The sequence below is a fragment of the Zonotrichia albicollis genome, chromosome 23 (genome assembly GCF_047830755.1).
Source record: "Zonotrichia albicollis isolate bZonAlb1 chromosome 23, bZonAlb1.hap1, whole genome shotgun sequence".
Classification (NCBI taxonomy): Eukaryota; Metazoa; Chordata; class Aves; order Passeriformes; family Passerellidae; genus Zonotrichia; species Zonotrichia albicollis.
In genome coordinates, this window is record NC_133841.1 from 9,318,769 (window position 1) to 9,330,834 (window position 12,066).

Sequence of the window (12,066 nt, forward strand, 5' to 3'; positions counted from 1 at the left end):
GGATGAGGAGATTGAGCTCCTGTGTGATGTGGAGTCCCCCTCCCCGCCCCACGACGGTGTGCTGGGGAGTGGCCAATATCCGCCCGGGGTGGGTTGGGCTCACAGCCAGCGGGTCCCGGGTCCGGGGGGCTCTCTGCATTCGGTGGGCCGTCTTCGCCCCGCCTCGCCCTGTGCGGGTGGCGGGGCGGGGAACGGGTTGCCCTCTCTGTGTGCCTTCCCGGCCTTTAAGAGTCAGCCTCCGCCCCGACTTGAGGCTGCTGCGGTGACGACTTGTTGTCCGAACTGCGGCGTGTCCACCACGTTCCCCCTGAGCGCGGTGGGGGTGGGCTCTCCCGCCCCCAAGTCGGGTTCCTCAGCGGGGGGAGCGAATTCGCCTTACTCCGGGTCTGTGCAGCCTGCTGGGCATGCGCAGTCGGTGGAGGCAGTCGGGGGCGGAATGTTACCCGCCTCTGGGTCTGCGCAGCCTGCTGGGCATGCGCAGCCGGTGGAGGCAGTCGGGGGCGGGGCGTCGGTCGGTGCTCCGCCCGGCCCTGCTCCGGTGGGCGGGAGGCCCGTCCCTCTCCGCTCGGTGGGGGCGGTGCCCGCTGCGGGACCTTGCGGCTTGGGACGGACTCTCATAGGGGGCGTACCCGGCTCCCTTGTGCCGCCCCGCAGTGACGCGGCTCCGCGGGCCGTGCCTCCCTCGGCATCCCACTCCGCCCCCGCATCGGGGGATGGGGGCCTCGCACCGGCTTTGTCCGTGACCGCGCCGGCCTCGTCCGGCACTGTGCCAGATCTGCGGGCTGTGCCGGCAGCTGCGGCCGCCGAGGTGACCCATGGCGGGGCTGCAGCGCAGCAGGGGACTGGGGTGTTTACCTTTAGTGCAACTGCTGACGCGGCCGGCGGGAGGCCGGTGGGTGCCCGGCGCCTAGGCGCTTTCTCGTCAGGTCTTTGGACGCTTCCTGCGTGCCAGGTGACCGTGCGTCCGAGGTACCCTGAACGTTTCTGGCCAGAGGCGAAAACCGTGACTGACGAGATGAATGACCTTGTCTCCTCCCGGCATCTGCAGGGTCGGGGGGCGAATTCCTTTGGCTCTGCCGGTGCTGCAGGGGGCGCAGGGACGAGTGGTGTTGCCCCGGCTTCCAGTCAATCACTCCCTCTTGTCTCTGGGGCGCCCAAGGCTCGGGACATAGCAGGTGCGGTGGCTGTGCCAGGGGGTCCCCAGGCTTTCCCTGTGCTCAGGGGCGTCACTCATAACACTTATGAACCCCTTGCATATAAGCTGGAGAAGGAACTCCGTGAAGCAGTTGCTCAGCATGGTTTGGGGTCTGCTGAGGTTATGCACATTCTTCGGAGACTTGATAGGGACCCGCTGACACCTCACGATGTCCGTTGTGTGGCACATTCTCTTTTTGACCCTGTGCAACTTGGTGTTTTTGAGACCAAGTGGGCTCGTATGGCGGCCCAAGCGGTGAAGCGGAATGCTGCGCTGGCGCCAGAGGACCCCAGGCGTAGGGTTGTTGCTGAAATGCTGATGAGGATGTTCAGGGACAGGTTGGATACGATCCCCTTGTGCTTCAGCAATGCAAATCGCTGGGCATAGGGGCGATTGTGCAGACCCTGGAAATGGCGGCTCCGAAGCAGCCGATTTCAACTGTTGTCCAGGGGGATGATGAGCCTTTTATGGTATTTCTGGGAAGGTTGATTGCGTCCGTGGAGAGGCAGGTGCCTGATCCTGTGGCGAGGGAAGTTACGATTGCAAATCTTGTTAAGTGCAATTGTAATGCAGCTTGTAATAAGGTTATAGCGGCCATGCCTGGTGATCCTAGTATCTGGGAGATGGCAGAAGCCTGTGCAAACATCATTCCCTCACGTCGGAAGTTGGCTGCTGTGGCTGCCGCTGTGCAGCCGGTCTGGGCAGCACCGCAGGGCGGGCGGCCACAGCAGGGGGACGCGCAGTCTAGCAGGAAGCGGGGGAAGAAGGTGCAGAAGATCAAATTCCCCATGTTCCTGTGCGGTCGGTGTGGTAGGCCGAATCACATGTCTAACGTTTGTAAGGCGACTGTTCATGCTAATGGCCAGGCTTTACTGGGTTCGGGAAACGTGAAGCGGAGCGCGCAGCAGGAGGGGCGCGCTCAGACACAAGCTTCTCTCCAGACCCAGGTACCGATGGAGGTCTCCTTTGCCGGCTTGCAGCCAGCACCCGCGGATCAGCAGGTGTGGACGTCTGCACCGCAGCAACAGTTGTCTTAGATTCGTCTGAGATACGCAAGGTTCCCCTAGATGCCTTTGGTCCCTTGGGTGGGGGCATGAGTGCTCTCCTTATGGGGAGGTCCAGTGCCACCCTTCAGGGCCTCATTGTGCACCTGGGGCTCATTGATGCAGATTTTACAGGACAGATTTGTGCCATGGTCTCCACACCCACTCCCCCGTCACAATCCCAAAAGGGACACGGCTTGCTCAACTTGTGCCTTTTAAGTCTTCTGTTCGCAGGACAGCTGACCGGTCACGTGGAGCTGGTGGTTTTGGATCCACCGGGCTGCCTCAGGTTCACTGGACTGCTGTCCTGACCAAGGACCGTCCCGAGATGCTGTGTACCCTGTCCGTTCCTGGTGCGACACCGTCGGAAATCCACCTCCGCGGGCTTCTCGACAGTGGTGCTGACGTCACTGTTCTCTCCCTTGCCACCTGGCCCTCGGAGTGGCCCCTGGATCCGGTGGGGACATCTGTCGCCGGCCTGGGAGGGACGGCGCAATGTTACGTGGCCCAGCAGCCCGTGCTGGTCACGAACCCGGAGGGACAGATGGCCTGGGTTAGGCCTCATGTTACTTCTACTCCTGCCAACCTCTGGGGGAGGGATGTTCTGTCTGCCTGGGGGGGTGCGTATTGGGACGGATTTTTAATGGGGGCCACTGCAGTGAAGGGCGCAGAGTGTCCTACGCCTCCTATACGGTGGCTGGTGGACAAACCCGTTTGGGAGAAGCAGTGGCCCCTCACTGATGATAAATTAGTCGCCCTTCGGAATTTGGTGCAAGAGCAGTTGGACCAGGGTCATTTGGAGCCTTCTGACAGTCCTTGGAACACTCCTGTCTTCTGTATCAGAAAGAAATCTGGGAAATGGAGGTTGTTGCAAGACCTCCGGAAGGTCAATGCCGTGATGGAAAGCATGGGACCATTGCAGGCGGGCATGCCATCGCCTACCATGCTTCCTGCAGGCTGGCCGGTCCTCATTGTGGATCTGAAGGATTGTTTCTTTTCGATTCCTTTGCATCCCGATGATAGACCGAAGTTTGCCTTCTCGGTGCCAGCGATTAATGAGGCTGAGCCCGCACAGAGATATCAATGGAGGACATTGCCTCAGGGCATGCGTAATTCTCCTGCCATATGCCAATGGTATGTGGCCCGTGCCTTGTCTGGAGTTCGCAAGCAGTTTCCTGATGCGCGTCTGTATCATTATATGGACGACATTTTGGTGGCCGCGTCCACCCAGGATGAGCTGCTGAGGATTCAGCCTCGGCTGCTCGATGCTTTGCATGCTCATGGACTGCAGGTGGCTCCAGAAAAGGTCCAACAGAAACCACCTTGGAAGTACTTGGGGGTCAAGATTCTGGAACGGACAATCTGTCACCAGGAGGTGCAATTTGTGCATTCTGTGAAGACACTGAATGATGCTCAGAAATTGATAGGTGTCATCACTTGGTTACGTCCGTATTTGGGATTAACCAATGCACAGCTGTCTCCTCTGTATGATTTGTTGAAAGGAGACTCTGATCTAAAGTCGCCTCGCACACTGACCCCTGAGGCGTGTAAGGCGTTGGAGGTGGTTCAGCAAGCTGTTTCGGCTTGTCAGGTTTATCGCATTGATCCCTCCGTTGATGTCACTGGGTTCATCACCACTCCAGATCTGCATCCCACAGGTATCATTGGTCAATGGAGTGACAAATGGTTGGATTCCTTGCACGTTCTGGAATGGGTTTTTCTGCCCCATCAGCCGCAGAAGACGGCAACTGCATTGTTTGAGCTAATTGCTCGCTTGATAATCAAATGCCGACAACGGTGTTTGCAATTGATGGGTGCGGATCCTGCAGAGATCATACTCCCGGTGCAACGGGAGGATTTTGACTGGAGCTTTGCAAACAGTGTGTCCCTGCAGAGTGCTCTGGAAAATTTTTCAGGGCAGATCACTTATCATCTGCCCAGCCATAGGCTGTTGCATATGGCGAAATCCACACAAATTTCTTTGCGGCCCAAGAATAGTCAGGAACCCGTGCAAGGACCCACCGTCTTCACTGACAGTTCAGGGAGAACGGGAAAGGCCATTGTCACCTGGAGGGATGGATCTGAGTGGCAGGTTTTGGAAGGCCATGAGGATGGGTCAGCCCAATTGGTTGAACTGAGGGCTGCTGTCATGGCATTTGAGAAATTTTCCCAGGAACCTTTCAACTTGGTCACGGATTCCGCCTATGTGGCTGACATCGCACAGCGGTTGGGTCATTCGGTTTTGAAGGAGGTCAGTAATCCTGCCTTGTTTCATTTACTGAAGACCTTGTGGTGTGCCATTCAGGCCCGAGTTCATCCATTTTATGTTCTGCATGTGAGGAGTCACACCGATTTGCCAGGTTTTATTGTAGAAGGTAACGCGAGGGCTGACAAGTTGGCTAACCCAGCGTGGGTAGCGCCTCAGCCTGATACACTCGCACAGGCCAAGGCATCGCATGGGCTTTTCCACCAGAACGCACATACCCTGCAGAAGCAGTTTCAGCTGACGCCAACTGAGGCTCGTGACATTGTTGAGTCATGTGATGACTGCCATGCGCTTGCTCCGCCTCTGCCGGCAGGGGTAAACCCCAGAGGCCTTAGGGCCTTGGAGCTTTGGCAGACTGATGTCACCCAGATTGCCGAGTTTGGCCGGCTCAAGTATGTGCATGTCACTGTGGACACATTCTCCTCTGCAATGTGGGCTTCGGCTCACACTGGGGAGAAGGCCCGTGATGTCCTTGCCCACTGGAGGCAGGCCTTTGCTGTTCTGGGCATACCTTCTGCTGTGAAAACCGACAATGGTCCTGCTTACGCATCGCAAAAGGTGCGGCAGTTCCTGCAGTTGTGGGGTGTCTCACACAAGTTTGGTATCCCTCATTCTCCGACTGGTCAAGCTATTGTAGAACGTGCTCATGGTACTTTGAAGCAGGTTATTCAGAAACAAAAACGGGGAATGCAGGGTGAAACCCCGCACAGTCGGTTGGCAAAAGCTTTGTGCACAATCAATCATCTCACTGTGCCGCAGAACTCAAATAACCCTGTTATTTTGAATCACCATCTCTCATTACAGGCTGCGGACGAGGCACATCAGCTTCGAGCGAAAGTTCGGGTGCGGAATTTAGTCACCAAACAGTGGGAAGGTCCCTATGACCTTATCGCTTCGGGGCGCGGGTATGCTTGTGTATCCACAGATACTGGGGTACGCTGGGTACCTTCAAAATGTGTTCGCCCTGACCTGCGACCGCAGAGACAGAATCCAGCTGACGGGCAAGATGGAAACCGTGACCAACCTGAAAGGCATCAAGCGGGAGAATCATTGAGTGATGATTCGGATGCAGACGTTGAGAGTGATCACTCCGATGACTCCTCTGCAAGTGGACATTGAACGTTGTTCATATTTTCCTTTTCACATTGTTCATTTTCTTTTCCTTTTTCTTTTTAAACGGAAAAGGATGAGATGTCACCCTGTTTTTTTAAGATTTTCTAAGCCTTCTGATGTTGACATTCCTGGAGTGAATTTTCTCACACACTTTCTGTAAATAACTCATTGTTTTACATTCCTTTATGGAGGAGGAGAGAGTTGATGGACTGTTGGTTTGACCAGTGACATTGCAGAGGTGTCAATGTCACCTTCCAATCCACTGTCACTTTTGTAAAGCTATAAATATTGGAGTCAGAGAATAAAACTTCCCTTTTTTCCCTTCACCTTGAGTGGTGGTGTGCTTGTGCTCTCTCGTGTCTTTCAGCGACATCTGGCCTCTGCAATGTCACTGGTCAAACCAACAGTCCATCAACTCTCTCCTCCTCCATAAAGGAATGTAAAACAATGAGTTATTTACAGAAAGTGTGTGAGAAAATTCACTCCAGGAATGTCAACATCAGAAGGCTTAGAAAATCTTAAAAAAAAGGGTGACACAGGGGTGCCATGTCTCCACAGAACTTGCTTTTCAAGGCCCAAGATGGTGTTCCGGGCCGTAGCATGAGACACAGGGTAGGTTTCCAGCCATCCAGTGGTGGCTTCCACCATGGTCAGCACGTAGTGCTTGCCCTGGCGTGTCTGGGGCAGTGTGATGTAGTCAATCTGCCAGGCCTCCCCATGCTTGTACTTGGACCACCGCCCACTGTACCACAGGGGCTTCACTCGCTTGGCCTGCTTGATGGCAGCACACGTTTCACAGTCATGGATAACCTGAGAAATACTGTCCATGGTTAGATCCACCCCTCGATCTTGTGCCCATTTATAGGTGGCATCTCTGCCCTGGTGGCCTGAGGCATCATGGGCCCATCGAGCTAGGAATAACTCTCCCTTATGTTCCCAATCTAGGTCTATTTTGGACACTCCTATCTTTGCAGCTTGGTCTACCTGCTCATTGTTTTGGTGCTCCTCATTGGCTCTACTCTTGGGTACATGGGCATCTACATGGCGGACTTTCACAGGTAGCCTCCCTACCCTGGTAGCAATGTCTTTCCACTCAGCAGCAACCCAAATTGGTTTCCCTGTACATTGCCAGTTAGCCTTTTTCCACCTCTCCAGCCATCCCCACAGAGCATTGGCTACATCCATGAATCAGTGTAGAGTTAGAGCATTGGCCACTTCTCTCTCTCAGCAATGTCTAGGGCCAGTTGAACAGCTTTGAGTTCAGCAAGTTGGCTTGATCCACCTTCTCCTTCGGTAGCTTGTGCAACCTGTCGTGTGGGGCTCCATACGGCTGCTTTCCACTTCTGGTTCATCCCTACGATGCGACAGGAACCGTCAGTGAAAAGAGCGTAGCGTGTTTCCTCTGGAGGCAGTTGATTATAGGGAGGAGCCTCTTCAGCACATGTCACTGGTTCTTGTTCCTCTTCATCTGTGACACCAAAATTCTCACCTTCGGGCCAATTTGTAATGACCTCCAAAATCCCAGGGCAATTCAGTTTACCTATACGGTATTACAGCGACCTTAGACGGTCACTGTGGTGAGAGAAGGACGAGAATCTTGTTTCTTGATCAGAAGGCTGATTTATTGATATAAGATATATCATACATTATAACTATACTAAAAAGAATAAGACGAGAGGTTGCAGAGAGCAGCTATGCCAAGAATAGAATAGCAAGAATGAATAACAAAGTTCTTTGCCCAGGGAATCTGTCCCTGAGCTGCTCCTGTGATTGGCCTTTAATGGTACACAAGGAAGATGAGCCAATCACAGGGACACCTGCTACATTTCACAGCAGCTGATAACAATTGTTTACATTCTTCTTCTGGGGCCCTTTGCTTCCCAGAAGAAGGAGAAATCCCAAAGAAAGGATTTCTATGAAGAAATGTCTGCGACATCTCACCCTTCTAAATTGTATAAATTAAAAGAAAAATGCTGATGTGAAATGAACAGGAGATTTCTTCAACTGTAAAATATACAATACTAATAAATCACTAAAACAATCCTACAATCTAAAAAAATGCAAAAAACAATGCAAAGAGAATTCAAGTCCAAGCAGCTGGGTTTCAGGAACAGTCCAAGAGCTGAAGTTGTTTCTCTTGGATATCTGAGAATCCTTTTCGGTCCTGAAAACAGACTTGCTGCAAAAGTCCCATCAACAGTTATCAAAAACATATTGACAATCTTACAACTATTTCAAACAATTTCAAACAATTTGAACAACTTTAGAATGTCCTTTTCTGGCCCTTCAATGCTTCAGTGCTTCAGAGCTGCTGCCCACTGTTTTCAGTCTTTTTTATTTAATTTTTTTTTTTTTTTTTTTTTTTTTTTGTGATCGAAAAAGAAAAGAGCAGCAGCAAAACAGAGCAGTGCCAGAGAAGGAAAGGCCTTGGGGGCCCTGGCCCATGATGGACCAGGAACCCCAAAACTGGCCCGCAAAGGGGGACCAGGACCAGTAGGAGAAACCTCAACCCCCAGAAACACCAAGAGGCCAAATGCTGGCCCTGGCCCAAAAACTTCCTGAGCCCAACGGCCCAGGCCAAACCCATGAGGCAGGCCCTGCATTCCCACAGGCCTGCACCCTGCTGCCAGTACAATGGCAGCACGAGTGGGGACACGCTTCCTTTCCCCAAAACCACTGAGGCATGCCAGCAGCAGGGAAATAGAAGCCTTCCCCAGAGATCCCATCCGGGGTCTGGAGATGTTTGTTTCCCACAGCAAACCAGCTATGGTCTCCTCCATCTGTGCCCTCTTCCCCTGCAATGCATTGGGTTTGTGTCTCATCCGCCCCATGGCATCATCCCCACCCCCTCCGGGCTGGAGATCAGAGGCAGAGCTCTCGGGATGCACCTGCCCCCCGCCACTAGGGCGCAAGAGAGGCGGCAGAGATGGCAGCCTCCATGGGACAATCCCCGAAAAACCACCCCCGAACCCGCCGAGAATGCTGATCTTAAAAGCAGGGAGACGGGCTGTCCCCCCAGTCAGCTGGCGGGCAGCCCCCGCTCCACGGAAGGGAAGACCAGCCGCCGGGGCCCCTGCTACAGCAACCGGTCCGGGATGGTCCGAGCTCGAACAAGCCGCCGGTTCCAGGGCAGTCTCTGACGCCGACACGGAGGACACAGCCTCTGACAACGGCAGGACTGCTGGGGCAGCCTGTGCAGGCAGCGGGGGGGAAGCCGGAACCGGGGAGGGAATCCCGCTGGATGTAGGAGCGGCCGCGGGTTGTTCCGAGGGTCCCGCAGGTTCGGCGCCGTCTCCAGCACCATCCTGAACAGGGACCGTCTCGGCTTGAGGTGGCGAGGAAGCCGATGGAAGCGGCAGAGGGGCCGGAGAGAACAACTCCCCCGCTGAGCCGGAAGCTGGAGACGCGTCGTCGTCGCTTAGCAACTCAGCAGCCACAGGAAGTGCCTCTTCTGCATTCTCAGACGCAGGCGCTGGCAGGGGCGGGGAGGCCTGTGAAGCCGTGGGCGGGACTGCCTGGAGAGGCGGAGATGGGATCGCCTGGAGTGGCGGCCGCGCCGGTGAGGCGGGTCTTGAAGGCGGACGCAGCGCTGGCAGGGGCGGCACCAACGGCACTGGTTCGAGCGGGACCGCCCATTCCCATCCCCCCGGAGGGAGAGAAGGAGGGGGGGGAGAAGGTTCCGTCTGCGCAGGCTCCGGGGAAAGAGTAAAAAAAACTTCTTCGCTCGGCGCAGTTTCGCCCCCCCCCGCCGCGAAGCAGGGGGGGCCGGGCAGCCCCCACTCATCCCCCGCCGGGTCTTCTCCCGCTGAGGACATGGGGCTGGGAAGCCCCCACTCATCCCCCGCCGGGTCTTCTCCCACCGGGGACGGTGGAAACGGAGCCTGTCCATAACAGTTAGAAATCCATTGAAAAATAGCTGCTCTCCGTTTCAAAACTGGGAAGAGCTTTAGAAATGCTGGGTAGATAAAAGGCAAAACACGTTCCTGGCCCCAGACGGACTGGAAAATGGAATTCATGCACTCCCAGACAAAAACATCCAAGGCATACAGGACATCAGTAAAGAATCCAAAAAGCTTTGCCCATCGAAAGAACTCATAGAGATCTGTTGCTGACAGAAAAATCCCATCTTCTCTACACCATTTTTGCCAGAGGGCAATAAGTTTCTCCTCTGAAGGGGAGAACTGAACCTCTTCTTCCAAGGCATGTGTTCGCCATACCAACCGCCAACAACTACGAAGGGCTGGGTCATCAGGAAGGGAAAAGACAAAATTACCTTGTGAAAATGTCCAGCTTGCTCTGGCCAGCTCTGCGAACATCTTCCTGAAGGTGTTCCAGAAGAAGGTTCTCTTTGTGGTCAGCCTTGGCTGTGAACTCTGTCCAAATCAGGATCTTCAGTTCTTCAGCTCCTGGCTTGAATCCACTTCTGTGGTCACTTCAAAGCAACCATCACATGCTACACATACAGGATTTTACCCAGTGCAGCAATTTTGCTCCTCTGGTCTTTATCAAATTAATTTTTGCCCTGACACGAGGGGTCACCAGATATTACAGCGACCTTAGACGGTCACTGTGGTGAGAGAAGGACGAGAATCTTGTTTCTTGATCAGAAGGCTGATTTATTGATATAAGATATATCATACATTATAACTATACTAAAAAGAATAAGACGAGAGGTTGCAGAGAGCAGCTATGCCAAGAATAGAATAGCAAGAATGAATAACAAAGTTCTTTGCCCAGGGAATCTGTCCCTGAGCTGCTCCTGTGATTGGCCTTTAATGGTACACAAGGAAGATGAGCCAATCACAGGGACACCTGCTACATTTCACAGCAGCTGATAACAATTGTTTACATTCTTCTTCTGGGGCCCTTTGCTTCCCAGAAGAAGGAGAAATCCCAAAGAAAGGATTTCTATGAAGAAATGTCTGCGACAATACGGGTGCGCTGAGTGATGAGAGCAATCCACTTGCTCCATGTAGCACTGGTGGCATGGTGAGTGGAAGGAACCTTGCCTTTGAACATCCACCTCAGCACTGGTAGTCGGGGTGCCAGGAGGAGTTGTGCTTCAGTGCCTATTACCTCTGAAGCAGCCTGGACTCCTTCATAGGCAGCCAGGATTTCTTTCTCCATTGGAGTATAGTTGGCTTCAGACCCTCTGTAGCTTCGACTCCAAAATCCCAGTGGTCGACCCCGAGTCTCCTCAGGCACCTTCTGCCAAAGGCTCCAGGACAAGCCGTGGTTCCTGGCTGCAGAGTAGAGCATGTTCTTTACCTCTGGTCCTGTCCTGACTGGGCCAAGAGCTACTGCATGAGCAATGTCCTGCTTGATCTGGACAAAGGCCTGTTGCTGCTCAGGGCCCCACTGGAAATTGTTCTTCTTGCGAGTGACCAGGTAGAGAGGCCTCACGATCTGACTGTACTCAGGAATATGCATCCTCCAAAAACCTATTGCGCCCAAGAAAGCTTGTGTCTCTTTCTTATTGGTGGGTGGAGACATTGCTGTGATCTTGTTGATGACATCTGTAGGAATCTGACACCATCCATCTTGCCACTTCACTCCCAGGAATTGAATCTCACGAGCTGGTCCCTTTACTTTGCTCTTTTTATTGGCGAAACCAGCTCCCAGGAGGATCTGGATGATTTCCTTCCCTTTCTCGAACACTTCCACAGCTGTGTTCCCCCACACAATGATGTCATCAATATACTGCAGATGTTCTGGAGCCTCACCCTTTTCCAGTGCAGCCTGGATCAGTCCATGGCAGATGGTGGGGCTGTGCTTCCACCCCTGGGGCAGTTGGTTCCAGGTGTACTGCACTCCCCTCCATGTGAAGGCAAACTGAGGCCTGCCTTCTGCTGCCAGAGGAATGGAGAAAAATGCATTGGCAATGTCTATAGTGGCATACCACTTTGCTGCCTTGGACTCAAGCTCATACTGGAGCTCTAATATGTCTGGCACGGCAGCACTCAGTGGTGGAGTCACTTCATTCAATGCACGGTAATCCACTGTCAATCTCCATTCTCCTTCAGATTTTCGCACAGGCCAGATGGGACTGTTGAAGGGTGAGTGGGTCTTGCTGACCACCCCTTGGCTCTCCAGCTCTTGGATCATCTTATGGATGGGGATCACAGCATCTCGAGTGGTCCTATACTGTCGTCGATGCACTATGGAAGTGGCAATTGGCACTCGTTGCTCTTCTCCCGTCAGGCATCCTACTGCAGATGGATTCTCAGACAACCCAGGCAAGGTGTTCAATTGCTGGATGCCCTCTGTCTCTACAGCAGCTATTCCAAATGCCCGTCTGAGTCCTTTTGGGTCTTTGAAGTACCCACTTCGAAGGTAGTCTATGCCCAAAATACATGGGGCCTCTGGGCCAGTCACAATAGGATGCTTCTTCCATTCATTTCCCGTTAGGCTCACATCAGCTTCCACCAAAGTGAAATCCTGGGATCCCC

General features: G+C 53.6%; 1 long non-coding RNA gene across 1 annotated transcript; it reads right to left on the reverse strand.

Moving 5' to 3' along the window:
- Positions 1-8,160: 8,160 nt before the first annotated feature.
- On the reverse strand, positions 8,161-10,545 carry LOC141731500 (uncharacterized). The gene is made up of 2 exons (XR_012583573.1): positions 9,891-10,545; positions 8,161-9,498 (listed from the first exon to the last, which is right to left on the reverse strand). It is a non-coding gene; the product is annotated as an uncharacterized LOC141731500 (long non-coding RNA).
- Positions 10,546-12,066: the final 1,521 nt, after the last annotated feature.